The following is a 15,019-nucleotide window of genomic DNA, read 5'->3' on the forward strand; positions in this document are numbered from 1 at the left end:
TTCTCCAGAATAGACCATATGTTAGACTGTAAAACAACCCTAAATAAATTTAGAAGAATTGAAATAATACAAAGTATGATCTCCAACCACAATGGATTGCAATTAGAAATCCATAACAGAAGGAAATTTGGGAAATTCACAAGTTTGTGGAAATTAAACAACACACTCCTAAATAATCAACAAGTTAAAGACTAAACCAAAAGCAAAATTTAAAAATACTTTGAAGGACTTCCCTGGGGGTGCAGTGGTTAAGAATCTGCCTGCCAATGCAGGGGACATGGGTTTGATCCCTGGTCCAGGAAGATCCCATATGCTGCGGAGCAACTAAGCCCGTGTTCCACAACTACTGAAGCCCTCACGCCCTAGAGCCCGAGTGTCGCAAATACTGAAGCCCACGTGCCTAGAGCCCATGCTCTGCAACAAGGGAAGCCACCGCAATGAGAAGCCCACGCACCACAACGAAGAGTAACCCCTGCTTGCCACAGCTAGAGAAAGCCTGCGCGCAGCAACGAAGACCCAAAGCACCAAAAAAAAAAAAAAAAACAAAAAACTTTGAGATGAATGAAAATGAAAACAGAACATACCAAAATTTATGAAATGCAGCTAAAGCAGTGCTTGAAGAGAAATTTATGGCAATAAATGCCCATTAAAAAAGAAGAAAATCTCAAATCAATAACCTAACTTTCCACTTTAAGAAACTAGAAAAATAAGATAAAACTAAATTCAAAAGAAGCAGAGGGAAAATTAATGATTAGATAGAAAATAAACAAAATAGAGAATAGAAAAACAGTCAATAATCAATAAAAGTTGGTTCTTTGAAAACATCACCAAGATTGACAAACCTGTAGCTAAAGTACCAAGAAAAGAAAGAGAAGACTCAAATTACTAAAATAAGTAGTATTTTTAAATAAGTAATAAGTTTCTGATCTTACAGAAATAAAAAGGATTACAAGGGAATATCATGAATTGTCATATGCCAACAAATTAGATAACCCAGTTGAAATGGACAAATGCCTGGAAGGATACTAACTCCCAAAACTGACTCAAAAGAAGTAGAAAATCTGAATAAGCCTGTAACAAGTAAAGAGATTGAATTAGTAATCAAAAAAGCATCCCACAAAGAAAAGCCTATGCCCAGATGGCTTCAGTGGTAAATTCTACCAAACATAAAGATGATTATCACCAATCTCTCACAAACTATTATAAAAAATAGTGAAGACTGGGCATATACCTTGAGACAACCATAATTCAAAAAGATACCTGTACCACAATGTTCATTGCAGCACTATTTACAATACCAGGACATGGAAGCAACCTGCATGTCCATAGACAGATGAATGGATAAAAATGTGGCACATATATACAATGGAATATTACTCAGCCATAAAAAGGAACGAAATTGAGTTATTTGTAATGAGGTGGATGAAGCTTAAGTCTGTCATACAGAGTGAAGTAAGTCAGAAAGAGAGAAACAAATACCGTACCGAACGCACATATATGGAATCTAAAAAAATGGTACTGATGAATAGTGTCAGGGCAGGAATAAAGACGCAGACATAGAGAACGGAGTTGAGGACACAATGGGGAAAGGGGAAGCTGGGACGCAGTGAGAGAGTAGCATTGACATGTATACACTACCAAATGTAAAATGGGTGGCTAGTGGGAAGCAGCTGCATAGCACAGGGAAATCAGCCCGATGCTTTGTGACCACCTAGAGGGGTGGGATAAGAAGGGCGGGAGGGAGGCTCCCGAGGGAGGAGATATGGGGATATGTGTATACATATAGCTGATTCACTTTGTTATACAGCAGAAACTAACACAACACTGTAAAGCAATTATACTCCAATAAAGATATTAAAAAAATAAAAAATAGTAAAGGAGGAAACATTTCCAAATTCATTCTGAGGTCAATATTACTCTACTGCCAAAGCCAGACAAAGACATATTGAGAAAACAAAAAAATTCCTCAACAAAATACCAGCAAACCTAATCCAGCAACATATAAAAAAGATTATACACCATAACCAAGAGGAATGTAACGCAGTTAATCAAGGTTGGTTCAATGTAATATACCATATTAATAGAATAAAGGACAAAATCGCATGATTATTCCAAATGATACAGAAAAAGTATTTGGCTAAATTCAACACTCTTTCAGGATAAAAACACTCAACAAACTAGGAATAGGAGGGAACTTCCCCAACCTGATAAAGGGCAGCTATGAAAAACCCACAGCTAACATCATCATTAATGATGAAATTATTCTGCAGAGCTTAATTCCCTCATAGAATACATTGAAAATGCTGTAAGCCCTAGAATTTTCTAGGTCAAGACTTTGGATTTTACTCTGATCTTGATGAGAAGTCTTTAGAGGAATTTCAAGCAAGAGAGGCTCATGATTTGATTTTTATTTTTAAAAAGCACTCTGGCTATCACATATCCATCCATTGGGATTCCATTTGTACTGGGGATGGGGAACAGGAGGGAACCCTGGTACAGTTAGCAGAGTATGGAATTAGTCCAGTGGAGAAACTCTGGTGGCTTGGACTAAAAGGTAGTAGTGGAAACAGAGAAAAGTAGAAGTTTTCAGAATACTTTTAGAGGTAAAGTCAGCAGGACTTACTAAGGGTTTAGATTGAGGATGAATAAGGAAAGGAGAGGAGTGAATGCTGACTCCAAGATGATGATGCTATGTACTGAGAAAAAGATCCATTAGCGTTGGACTTGGGAATGACAAATAGAAGTTCTATCTTGGGCACATTAAATTGGAGATACCAGCCTATTTAAAGTCAATGTGGAGATGTCAAATAGGGGCCTGGATATATAGTTCAGAGCTCAGAAGAGAGGTCAGAGCTGAACGTAAAGATCTGGAAGTCATCAGCATACAAATAGTGTTTAAAACCATGGGACTGAATGAGGTTGATTGGAAAAAACTGCACAGATAGAGAAAAGAAGGGAGATCAAGTTAGAGCCCTGGAGTGCTTATACCTTTAGCATTCAGGCAGAGCAGAAGGTAGAGCCCATGAAGGAGACTAAGAAGCAGAGGCCAGTGAAATAGAGGGAAGCTAGGAGAGTAGGGTGTCACGGACTACAAGAAAAGTAACTGTTTCAAGAAGGAAAATTAGTAAGTTCTAGGGATCTGCTCTACAAAATTGTGCTGATAGATAATACTATATTGTACACTTGAAAATCTGTTAAGAGAGTATATTTCATGCTAAGTGTTCTTACCACAATGAAAAAAATTGAATAAATAAATATTTTTTAAGAAAAGAAGGAAGGGGTGATCAACTTTCTTGAATATTGCTGAGAGGCCAAGCAAGAGAGGAATGGCGGAGTCAATGGGGTTGCAGGGACAGATGTCCAGTTGAGCTAGGTTAGGAGAGAATGTGAATTGAAAAAGTAAGGACAGCAACTCTGGATAACTCTTTGAAGAAAATCTTTATAAGGAGCAACAGAGAAAAGGAACAGCAATGCAAAGGATATACGGATCTGAGAGATTGGAGATAAATATACAAACTAAGTCACTGGAAAAGATCTGGAACACAATGGATGACTTGATCAGATTGTCCTTTGACCTGGGCCAAGCCACATTGTCTGTAGTAATGAGAAGGAAGCCGAGGAGGAGGAGTAATGATGCAAGTAGGCTGGTAGTTTTCATGGGGAAAGATGAGGGAGTTCCTGTCTAATTGCTTCTACTTTCCTGATAAATATAAGGTAAGCTTATAATAAGCAGTGAGAGTAGGGGAGAAGCTGAATGAGTTTCAAAGCTGAAGCTGAGTGAAATGATCACTTGAGAATTGCTATGGACTGAATTGTGTCTCCCTAAAATTTGTATGTTGAAGCCCTAACTCCCAATGTGTCTGTATCTAGAGGTAGGGTCTTTAGGAGGCAGTTGAGGTTAAGTGAAGCCATAAAGGTGGGGTCCTAACCTGATAAGATTGTGATGTTATAAGAAGAGGGAAGGACAAAGGGAGAGAGGAAGGGAGAGGGGGAGAAAGAAAGAGAGAATGAATAAATCTCTTCATTGTGAAATTACAGCCAGCTGCAAACCAGGAAAAGGGCCCTCACCAGAAACTGGAATTGGCCAGCATTGATACTGGACTTCCCTACCTTTGGAACTGTGAGGAGTAAATTTCTGTCATTTAAGCCATGGTCTATGGTATCTTGTTATGGCAGGTTGAGCAGACTAAGATAGGAAAGAAGGATGGTGAAGATACTGTTCAATTTTAGTAATATTCTGGACATGTTGTGTGCCCATCTGAAATTTGTTGCTGTGGAACTTAAAGAGAGACCAAGACACACAGTTTTGTGTTTTGTTTTGTTTTTCAGCCATTTCAACTCTTTAAATGCTGGCACAGGGTAATCAGACAGGTGGGTTTAAACCCAGGTAATGACTTTGGAGTCAAATCCAGCCAAGAGAAGTAGATAGAGAATTAAGGGTATTCGTAAGGCAGTGTTTAAATGAGAAGAGACAAAAATATTGAAGGTGGCAAATTTAAAAATAAGTTTCTTGGACTTCCCTAGTGGCGCAGTGGTTAAGAATCCACCTGCCAACGCAGGGGACGCTGGTTTGAGCCCTGGTCTGGGAAGATCCCACATGCCACAGAGCAACTAAGCCCATGCGCCACAGCTACTGAGCCTGCGCTCTAGAGCCCACATACCACAACTACTGAAGCCCGTGCACCTAGAGCCCGTGCTCCACAGCAAGAGAAGCCACCGCAATGAGAAGCCCGCACACCCCAGCGAAGAGTAGCCCCCGCTCGCCGCAACTAGAGAAAGCCCGCACATAGCAACGGAGACCCAACACAGCCGTAAATAAATTAATTAATTAAATAAATTAAAAAAAATTTTTTTTAATTAAGTTTCTCTGTCTCCTATCTGATATAAAGATGAGCTTTCTTAAGAAAGATTAGACTAGATGTTCTTTACCCATATTTACAGCAAAGTGTATAAAATTTTGAACCTATTATCTATCATTATCAAATAATGCCACTACAACTGGTAGTGCATTACTTTAAAATAATCGTTGATGCAATCCATATGTATTTTGTACTGCAAACCTTCAAACAGACTGGAGATCTAGGTAGGCAAGAATCAGGTGAGTACATATTTGTTCAAGAAACTCTTTCACAATAGAACTTATGGTAGCTCTATCTGCCCTCACCAAGTAAATTTTTCATTTAATTTTTCATTTCTAAGGCTATTTTCTCTTCAGAGCTTAGTATGCTTTATCTCAGTCTGGTATCAATATGCATCAGAGGAAGTAAGGTTTCACAGATGAAATTTTGCCTTGGAAATTAATCTATGTACAGTTTTCCTTCCTGTTCAAGTTTTGAGCTAAAATGCTGAAAATGAAAACCATTTCTAGACTCCATGAATGCCCTAATCCTAAATTCTTCCTGAATTGTGAAGTGGAAAGTTAAATCGTTTTTGTTGGAAAACTCCCTGTTCAGTGGGTCCAGATCAGCACTCAGATGATGTCAGCAAATGTTACATTTTTTTCCAATTATGAAATGAATCATGGGGCGCTAGCTAACCCCAGTCAGTCATTAAATAAAGTTATTTTGGCTGATACATTGTTGTCCTGCCAGAAAACACAGGTGTTTTGTTTTTAAAGGATTTTTAAAACATTTCTTTAAGAAAAGATTGCATTAACAATCCTTCAGCACAAGCAATATAGGAGCATAAATAAGAAGGTGGTATTTATAGAGAATTTGTGTGGCAAAGGTAGGGATTATATTTTCATATATGAAAGAGTTGCTTTATGTCCAAGGAATTGAAACATTTGGGCTATGATGTATAAAGACAGTGATATATGACCATGCATATTTAAACATCTATACACAGAGTCTTAAGAGTTCAATGAAAGGCACCTTATAAACATGAATTATTATTATCGAGAACAAACTTTCTTGGACTGGGGTTTTCAAAGCATATTAGTTTATTCGTTCTATGACGATTCCCAAGGCTTTCAAATTCATAGTCTCAAAATGATGGCATGTACATCTGTCAATATCAAATATCTACTAGTTAATAGTAGAACTAGAGCTGTATTTTCATTTGGAGGTAATTCCTTGCAAGACGAATGAGCATATTTTTCAATTGGCCCAAGAGTCATAATGACAATTTTTAATCATTTTGTGTGTTTTGTAATATCCTTACACTTAACTCTTTTTTTCTCCCTTTCAATCTACTGTCTTCAATTTACATATCTCTAAATCGTTCCTAAACAAAGCAGCTGCTTTCAGTTGATTCATCTAAGGAATTTGATTATCTCATCCAAACTATGACATCTTGAATCATGCATTAGTGGCATGCTTATGGAATGAAGCAGTTTTCTGTTTCAAAATGACTTTTTTCTCTGTGTGTGCAAGAGAGTATAAATATCACATATCTATAATCCTCAGAACTCCAAAGCTAATGCAACAGTCAACTTCTCATCTGGGTTAAAACTATGTTTAAAAAGAACAATGAGTTTTATCAAATGCTTTTTCTGCATCTATTGAGATGATCATGTTGTTTTTGACTTTTCTTTTGTTGATGTGGTATATCACATTGATTCGTGTATGTTGAACCATCGTTGCAACCCTGGGATGAATCCAACTTGATCATGGTGTATGATTTTTTTTATGTGTTGTTGGATTCAGTTTGCTAATATTTTGTTGAGAATTTTTACATTTATATTCATCAAAGATATTGGCCTGTAATTTTCTTTTTTGGTAACATCTTTGTCTGGTTTTGGTGTCAGCGTGATGGTGGTTTTGTAGAATGACTTTAGGAGTGTTCCCTCCTCTTCAGTGTTTTGGAAGAGTTTGAGAAGGATCAGTATAAGTTCTTCTTTGTATGTTTAGTAGACTTTCCCAGTGAAGCTGTCCGGTTCTGCAGGGAGTTTTGTTTGCAGGGAGTTGTTTGTTTTTTTTTTTTTTTTTAATTACATATTCGATTTCACTTCTAGTGATTGGTCTGTTCGACTTATCTATTTCTTCTTAATTCGTTTTGGGGGATTGTATGTTTCTAGAAACTTGTCTATCTCTTCTAGGTAGTCCAATTTGTTGGCATATAATTGTTCACAGTATTCTCTTTTTTTTTCTGAATATAACATGTATAGTTTTTATTCTGGAAACATAAAAGTTTTAAATGTTCAAAACTAAAGTTACATCAATAATGTAGATACAACTCTAAAATTGAATATAAACAGAAACAAATTAACCTTGTTGTATTTCAAATAAACATCATAACTTCAGAGAAAAAAAACAAATGAATCAGGTAATTTTGAACACAGTCCTTTACCCTCAGTGTAAAAATAAAAAAGAAATGCCAGCAGATCTTAAACTCTGAAACTGGTTGGAAATTTCAGGATTTTTTTTTTAGTTTTCACTTTAATAAACACATATCTTTTAAAAACCCAGCTTAAGATATAATTCATGACCATACGATTTACCCCTTTAATGTATACAATTCAGTGGTGTTTAGTATAGTTACAGAGTTGTGCAACCATCACCAAAATCAATTTAGAACATTTTCATCACCCCAAGAAGAAATCCATTAGCACACACTACCCATTCTCCCCACCACCCCAATCTCCCTTCTAGCCTTAAACACCTATGTTTGTAGATTTTATTCTGGACATTTCATATAAATGGAACTCTCAACATGTGACCTTCTGTTATTGGCTTCTTTCTTGTAGGATAATGTTTTCAGGGCTCATCCATGCTGTAGCCGGTGTCAGTATTTCAGTATATACCACAGTATATATATTCATTCATCATATTCTCTTAAGGTTTTTTGTATTTCTGTGGTGTCAGGTGTTTTGTCTCCTCTTTCATTTCTTATTTTGGTTATTTGGGTCCTTTGGTTATTTGGTTATTAAGTTCGTCGATTTTGTTTACCCTTTCAAAAAACCAGCTGTTGTTTTTATTGGGTTTTTTTTTACTATTGTTTTTTTATTCTCTATTTTATTTCCTCTCTGATCTTTATTATTTCCTTCCTTCTGCTGACTTTAGGTTTTGTTTGTTCCTCTTTCTCTAATTCTTTCAGGTTGTTTATTTGGGATTTTTCTTGTTTTTTGAGGAAGGCCTGTATTGCTATGAACTTCCATCTTAGGACTGCTTTTGCTGCATCCCATAGATTTTGTATAGTTGTGTTTTCATTGTCATTTGTCTCAAGGTATTTTTAAATTTCCTCTTTGATTTTATCATTGAAAAATTCAAAATTCAACATCCATTCATGATAAAAAACTCTTACCACACTATTTATGACAAACCCACAGCCAATATAATACTCAACAGGGAAAAGCTAAAAGTCTTCCCACTAAAATCTGGAATAAGATAAGGATGCCCACTCTCACCAGTTCTATTCAACATAGTATTGGAAGTCCTAGCCATGGGAATCAGACAAGAAAAAGAAATAAAAGGTATCCAAATTGGAAGGAAAGAGGTAAAATTGTCATTATATGCAGGTGACATGATATTATATATAGAAAGCCCTAAAGACTCCACATGAAAACTACTAGAACTGATAAACAAATTCAGCAAGGTAGCAGGATACAAGATTAACGTACAGAAATTGGTTGCATTTCTTTACACTAACAATGAAATATCAAAAAGGCAAGTTAAAAAAAATCACATTTAAAAAATACTTAGTAGTAAACCTGACCAAGGAGGTGAAAGACTTAACATGCTGAGAACTGTAAAACACTGAGAAAAGAAATTGAATATGATTTAAAGAAATGGCAAGATATCCCATGCTCTTGGATTGGAAGAATTAATATTGTTAAAATGGCCATACTACTCAAAGCAATCTACAGGTTTAATGCAACCTGTAAATCAAATTCCCATGACATTTTTCACAGAACTAGAACAAATTATCCTAAAATTTATATGGAATCGCAAAAGACCCATAATTGCCAAAGCAATCCTGGGGAAAAAGAACAAAGCTGGAGGCATAACCCTCCCAGACTTCAGACAATACTACAAAGCTACAGTAATCAAAACAGCGGGGTATTGGCACAAAAACAGACATACGTATCAGTGAAACAATAGAGAGCCCAGAAGTAAACCCACACACCTACAGTCAATTAATCTTTGACAAAAGAGTCAAGAATATACAATGGAGAAAAGACAGTGTCTTCAGCAAGTGATGTTGGGAAAACTGGACAGCCTCATGTAAATCAATGAAGTTAAAACACTTTCTCACACCATACACAAAAATAAACTCAAAATGCCTTAAAGACTTAAATATCAGACAGGACACCATGAAACTCCTAGAAGAGAACATAGGCAGAACATCTCTGACATAAATCATAGCAATGTTTTCTTAGATCAGTCTCCCAAGGCAATAGAAATAAAAATAAACAAATGGGACCTAATCAGACTTACAAGCTTTTGCACAGCAAAGGAAACCATAGACAAAACGAAAAGACAGCCTACGGACTGGGAGAAAATATTTGCAAATGATGCGACCCACAAGGCTTAATTTCCAAACTATACAAACAGCTCATACAACTCAATAACAACAACAACAACAAAAACCCAATCAGAAAATGGGCAGAACCCTTAAATGGACATTTCTCCAAAGAAGACATACAGATGGCCAATAGGCACATGAAAAGATGCTCAACATCTCTAATTATTAGGGAAATGCAAATCAAAACTACAATGAGGTATCACCTCAACTGGTCAGGATGGCGATCATTAATAAGTCCACAAAAAATAAATGCTGGAGAGGGTGTGGAGAAAAGGGAACCCTCATATACTGTTGGTGGGAATGTAAATTGGTGCAGCCACTATGGAAAACAGTATGGAGGTTCCTTAAAAAACTAAAAGTAGAGTTACCATATGATCCAGCAATCCCACTCCTGGGCATATATCCAGAGAAAGCTCTAATTCAAAAAGATACATGCACCCCAATGTTCATAGCAGCACTACTTACAATAGCCAAGACATGGAAGCAACCTAAATGTCCATCAACAGATGAATGGATAAAGAAGATGTGGTGTGTATGTATACACACACACACACACACACACACACACACACACACACACACAATGGAATACTACTCAGCCATAAAAAAGAATGAAATAATGCCATTGCAACAACATGGATGGACCTAGAGATTATCATACTAAGTGAAGTAAGTCAGACAAAGACAAATATCTTATGATATCACTTCTATGTGGAATCTAAAATATGATACAGATGATCTTATTTACAAAACAGAAACAGACTCACAGACATAGAAAACAAACTTATGGTTACCAAAGGGGAAAGGGGGTGGGGGAGGGATAAATTAGTAGTTTGGGATTAGCAGATACAAACCACTATATATAAAATAGGTGAACAACAAGGTCCTACTGTATAGCTCAAGGAACTGTATTCAATATCTCGTAATAACTTATAATGAAAAAGAATATGAAAAGGAATATATATATATACACACATATGTATAACTGATTCGCTTTGCTGTACACCTGAAACTAACACAACATTGTAAATCAACTATACTTAAAAAAAAAAAAGAACAATGATCTATTGACAAACATACGTTAGTAAACTGTTGATGAAAAATAAATTTTAGGGTATAAATGTTGAAAATGGCATTTTAAATGTATTCTAAAATTGATTCTCAAGACCTAAATTGCCCAGGTTTCATTCCAGAGTTCCTAAGTGCTTTTATTGCAGACTTTAAAAAGATTTCCTCCTCAAAGTAATTATGGATATCTCATTTTTGAATGCTGATATGTACCATGATCATTGTTCAAATTCTGAGAGTGTCTTAAAAACATATTTTAATCAACAGCACATTCAGAATTTCACTAATTTTTCACAAATGTGTGGAATTCACTTGGGGTACAGAAACATTTTTAAAATAATGAAAGGACTTCAATTATTTATGAAACAACTATTGCCCATACAAAATTGAATGATTCTGTAATAGTCAGGTAGAGGGTCAGCTATTGTTCAGCTAAATGCTAGGGACAGTTTGCAAAATGAGATAATTCATATCAATGACCAGATTTTATACTATGGTGACATGATTTAAAAAAAAACATATCTATGAACATATAACTCCTACATCATTTCATTCTTTCAATTTTAAATGTGGCAAATTCTGTTATCAAGCATAATTGGGGAATATGTTCTGCTTAATCAAGGTTCAGTTTATATAAATGGTTTAAAAATTTATATAGAAATATAATATATAAATACATAATAGATTATAACATATCTATGCACATATATACCAGCTTTCAAAGAATTTCAGTGCCTAAATGAGCCACTAAAACTTATTTAACCACAAATAAATGGTTAAACACAATCATCATCTCATTCTAGAATTTAATCCATGTGTATGACAATGTTTCTAAGGAAAAAAGCATATATAATTCTTGCCTGTAATACCTAAAACTTTGTTGCTACATAGAGGGCTCTCCTTACTCCCTGTTCCACTTGCCACCCCTGACCCTAAGCAGGCAATAGGAATTGGATTCCCACAGTTCGTACCCAGTGATGGTGGCCTCTAAAGCCTGATGATCATTTGAGGAGGTGTAGAGGCTGAGGGTAAACTCCAGAAGGAAGGCTGAAGAGCTATGATGCAGTGACCAGAGGTCCTCCTCAAAATTCTAGGGAAATCTGGGTCAGGGAGGAGAGAATACTTAAGATAAGTACTTGAAGATAAATTTTCAATCTGATAGATTACGTGAGATTATTCACATAGCAAAAGGATTACCGTGTGTCCCAGGGACATTTGAAGAAACACATTTTCAAGCGTTATGAAACACAACTCTTTAAATAATTACAAAGAAAAATATTAGCTAAAATGTTGTAGCTACTGATAGTTTGCAAAAGTGGAAGTTTGCATATCCATTTTATTTTATTTTTTAATATAAAACTACAGACCATTGTTCACCAGTGTTTACAATAAAGTAAACAATATACAGTTGGATAACATTCTGATTACTACAAATTTATTGCTTTTCTATGCTTCTGCTGAACCAGTAACCCAGATACTGAAAAGATTGAGCCTGTATGTGAGGAATCAGTTGGGGGTAAAGAAAAAACATATATATCAATAGTTTAGATTACAGAAGTTAATCTAAACTATTTATTTAAATAGTTTTATTTATTTAAGTTAATCTACTATTTATTTAAAATTTATTCTAGCAGGTCCTAGATTGACAACATCTCTAACCACCTGGTTAGGTTTCCATGAGCAAAGTCTTAGACGTTGTCCTCTTAGTCAGTACAGCACAGGGATTTCAACTTCTAGTAAAGAAGAGGTTCACTAGAAGAAACCTTTAAATGTCCATTTAACTAAGTCTTGCTTGGCTAATTGAAACACAGCAGGATTTTTCTAGTTTTCTCATCTGGGTGAGGAGATTCTTGGTAGTGATAAAATTTTTCCTGTCAGGAGTTTTTGCAAATAAACTTCCATTTATATGACTGTAGTTATAGATATGGATTCAGATACAGCTGCTTTTATTGTCCAATTTAAGTTACTTACATTATATTTAAATTTTCCAATTAATTATGGAATCATCTACCTAATTTGAAAGGTTAAGCCTTCAGGAAAATTTTCCATTTAACTTGAACGCATTTATTTCTTAGGCTGCTCAGAGTGATGGCATCCCAGAAACATGGGCTTATCCCTGGTTATGAATTGGCATTTTTGTTTCGGCAAGGGTTTTTAAAAAATAAAAAGAAGAAGAAGGAAAAGAAAATCATTTACATATGTGTTTTATGTATACACACAAAAAAACCCCTCATAAACGAAAAACCCAGAATGGTCTTTAAGCATATATGAGTTAAACACATAATCTGATTGCGTAATGACTGTGGAGATTTCCTCCAACATTTAGAAAATCTGTTCCCTAATGCAGAGAAAATAATATATCATGGTATCAAATGTTCTTTTCTGATAAAGGAAGCAACTAAGAAAGCTTTATTTATTTGTTCAATGTAACCAGTGCTATAGACAAAAAGAAAAACAAAACCCTAACACTCCTTCAAAATGAACATACGAAACTTTATTTTCATTAGAATCTAGTTATTTCTTCACACTAATAAACCAAAAAAACCAAGACCCAGAGCTTATATGCATCAGCTTATGTGTATGTGTGTATGTATATATATGTAATTATATATATGGCAATGCAAACAATTATTGAGCTTCGTTTTCTGGACAAGAATGCCAAGTTAGTCTCTGAATAAAAAGCACTGCAATTTGAGGACACTTCATTTTTGCCTCTTTGGCCAGCACCAAGTCCGCCTCATCTGAATCTTCCCATTTCATGAGAAACACCAATTCTCCACTGCTGTCTGTGGCACCAGTTATTCATTCAGGGTCAGACCTCCGACAAAGCCTCTTGCTTTGCCCGGCAGCATCTCTCTTCTTTGATTCACTATCATCAGATTCGCTGCCAGATTAAGATTTTCTTTTTGTACCACCTTTTTCTGTACCAGCTGTTGCAGAATTAACAAATGTTTCAATTACCGCTGGGCAGTAGAAGTTTTCTTCAGGTTCCTAGTCAGCATCTGTATTCCCTTCCACCTGAGGAAATAACCACCCCCTCACTTTCACCACACGTCAGTTCTGTCTTTTTCCACCACCAATTCTTCAGGCTCTTCCTCTCTGACTTTTTACTCTTGCCATCCTGTTTCTTTCCCATGTTTTGCAATGCAGTTTTATTGGAGGCCATTTTTATTGCAAACTTGAAGAGGTATTATTCCTTGCCTTCGAGCTGCCCCGAGGTATGCTTCATCTCTGGCCCTGCATGCCTCAGGCTCGAGTTCCCTTTAATCCTCATGTTTCAGGCTGCAGGTACAATCCCAACGTCCTGGCCGAGCCGGGCAGGAGGGCTCCCGTGGGTCTCACCAACATCTCTGCCTCAGGCCCCAGCAACCCCCGTCCTGCCGAAGCATCCCCTTGGCGCAGACAGCATCAGTCATTGCGTCTCTCCGCAGGGGCAGAAGAGCAGAGTGGAAGTCTCACAGGACAGATATCCCTCATGTGTGGAGGACAGTAATAAAGGCACATCTTTGTGCACGAGAGCTCTCCCAACTCCTCCCTACCTTTGACCCTCACTTTCACAAGGCTTCTTTCTTCCTTGGCTCTCGCTCCACAGGCCTCACCCTCCCCTGGTCATCTTTTTGACTCAAGCAGGAAAGAAGTCAGAAGTGCATAAGGCTCACCATGGATTGGACAAAAGACTGAGGAATTATCTACATTTGACACACAGCTACTCTCCTTTTCTCATCAGGGTATACTTGGTGAACATTTCCCGACAGAGCTGTACTGCGGGTAGCCCAGGGAATTTATTCTCTCTGTCTTTGACCTGGTTTTATCAAGGGACTGCTAGCAGGGAAGTAATAAAGGTAAGTGAACCCCCGAGGCTACATAAAACATATTTATAAGCAGGCATTTCTAGGCTGTGTCTCATCACAAGCTAACTGCAGTCTGGAGCTTGTCTTTCCAGCACATCACCACTCCACTAACCTCCCTCAGTGTTTGGTAGCAGGTTACTGGGAAGAAGTGCAGGAAAAGATGCCATGTGCCTCAGTTAGATTGATATATTATCTAAAAATATTTGCACCTGTGAGTTCCTTGTGTGGGAAATAATCTTTTCAAAGAGCATTGGTTGGGTTTTTGTCTGCTTGTGAAAGTAGTGGAAGATCAACTATAGAAAAGCCCCAAAAGCATAAGAAGGAAAAGAAAAATTGTATGTCATTCCACCTCACAGAGACAACCAGTGTAAACATTTTGAGATATTTCCTTTCAGCCATGAGAGACAAGAGAGAGAGTTACCACAATTGGGATCATATTTAATTATGTATGCATTTTTGTGTCTTGCTTTTTTCATTTAACACTACATCATTCATTTAACATTCAACAAATGTTAATGGACCATTATCAATCAGAAGTACACTTGTCTCTGAATTCTATGAGAATTTTCTGATAATATTAAATACTCTTCAAAAACTTTTTTTTAAAAATTTATTTATTTTATTTATTTTATTTT

At 36.4% G+C, this 15,019-nt stretch overlaps 1 pseudogene; it reads right to left on the reverse strand.

Annotated features, from left to right (window-relative positions):
- Positions 1-13,161: 13,161 nt before the first annotated feature.
- On the reverse strand, positions 13,162-13,699 carry LOC137768812 (chromobox protein homolog 3 pseudogene; annotated as a pseudogene).
- Between the last annotated feature and the right edge of the window lie 1,320 nt (positions 13,700-15,019).

This window comes from Eschrichtius robustus, chromosome 8 (genome assembly GCF_028021215.1).
Source record: "Eschrichtius robustus isolate mEscRob2 chromosome 8, mEscRob2.pri, whole genome shotgun sequence".
NCBI classification, from domain to species: domain Eukaryota; kingdom Metazoa; phylum Chordata; class Mammalia; order Artiodactyla; family Eschrichtiidae; genus Eschrichtius; species Eschrichtius robustus.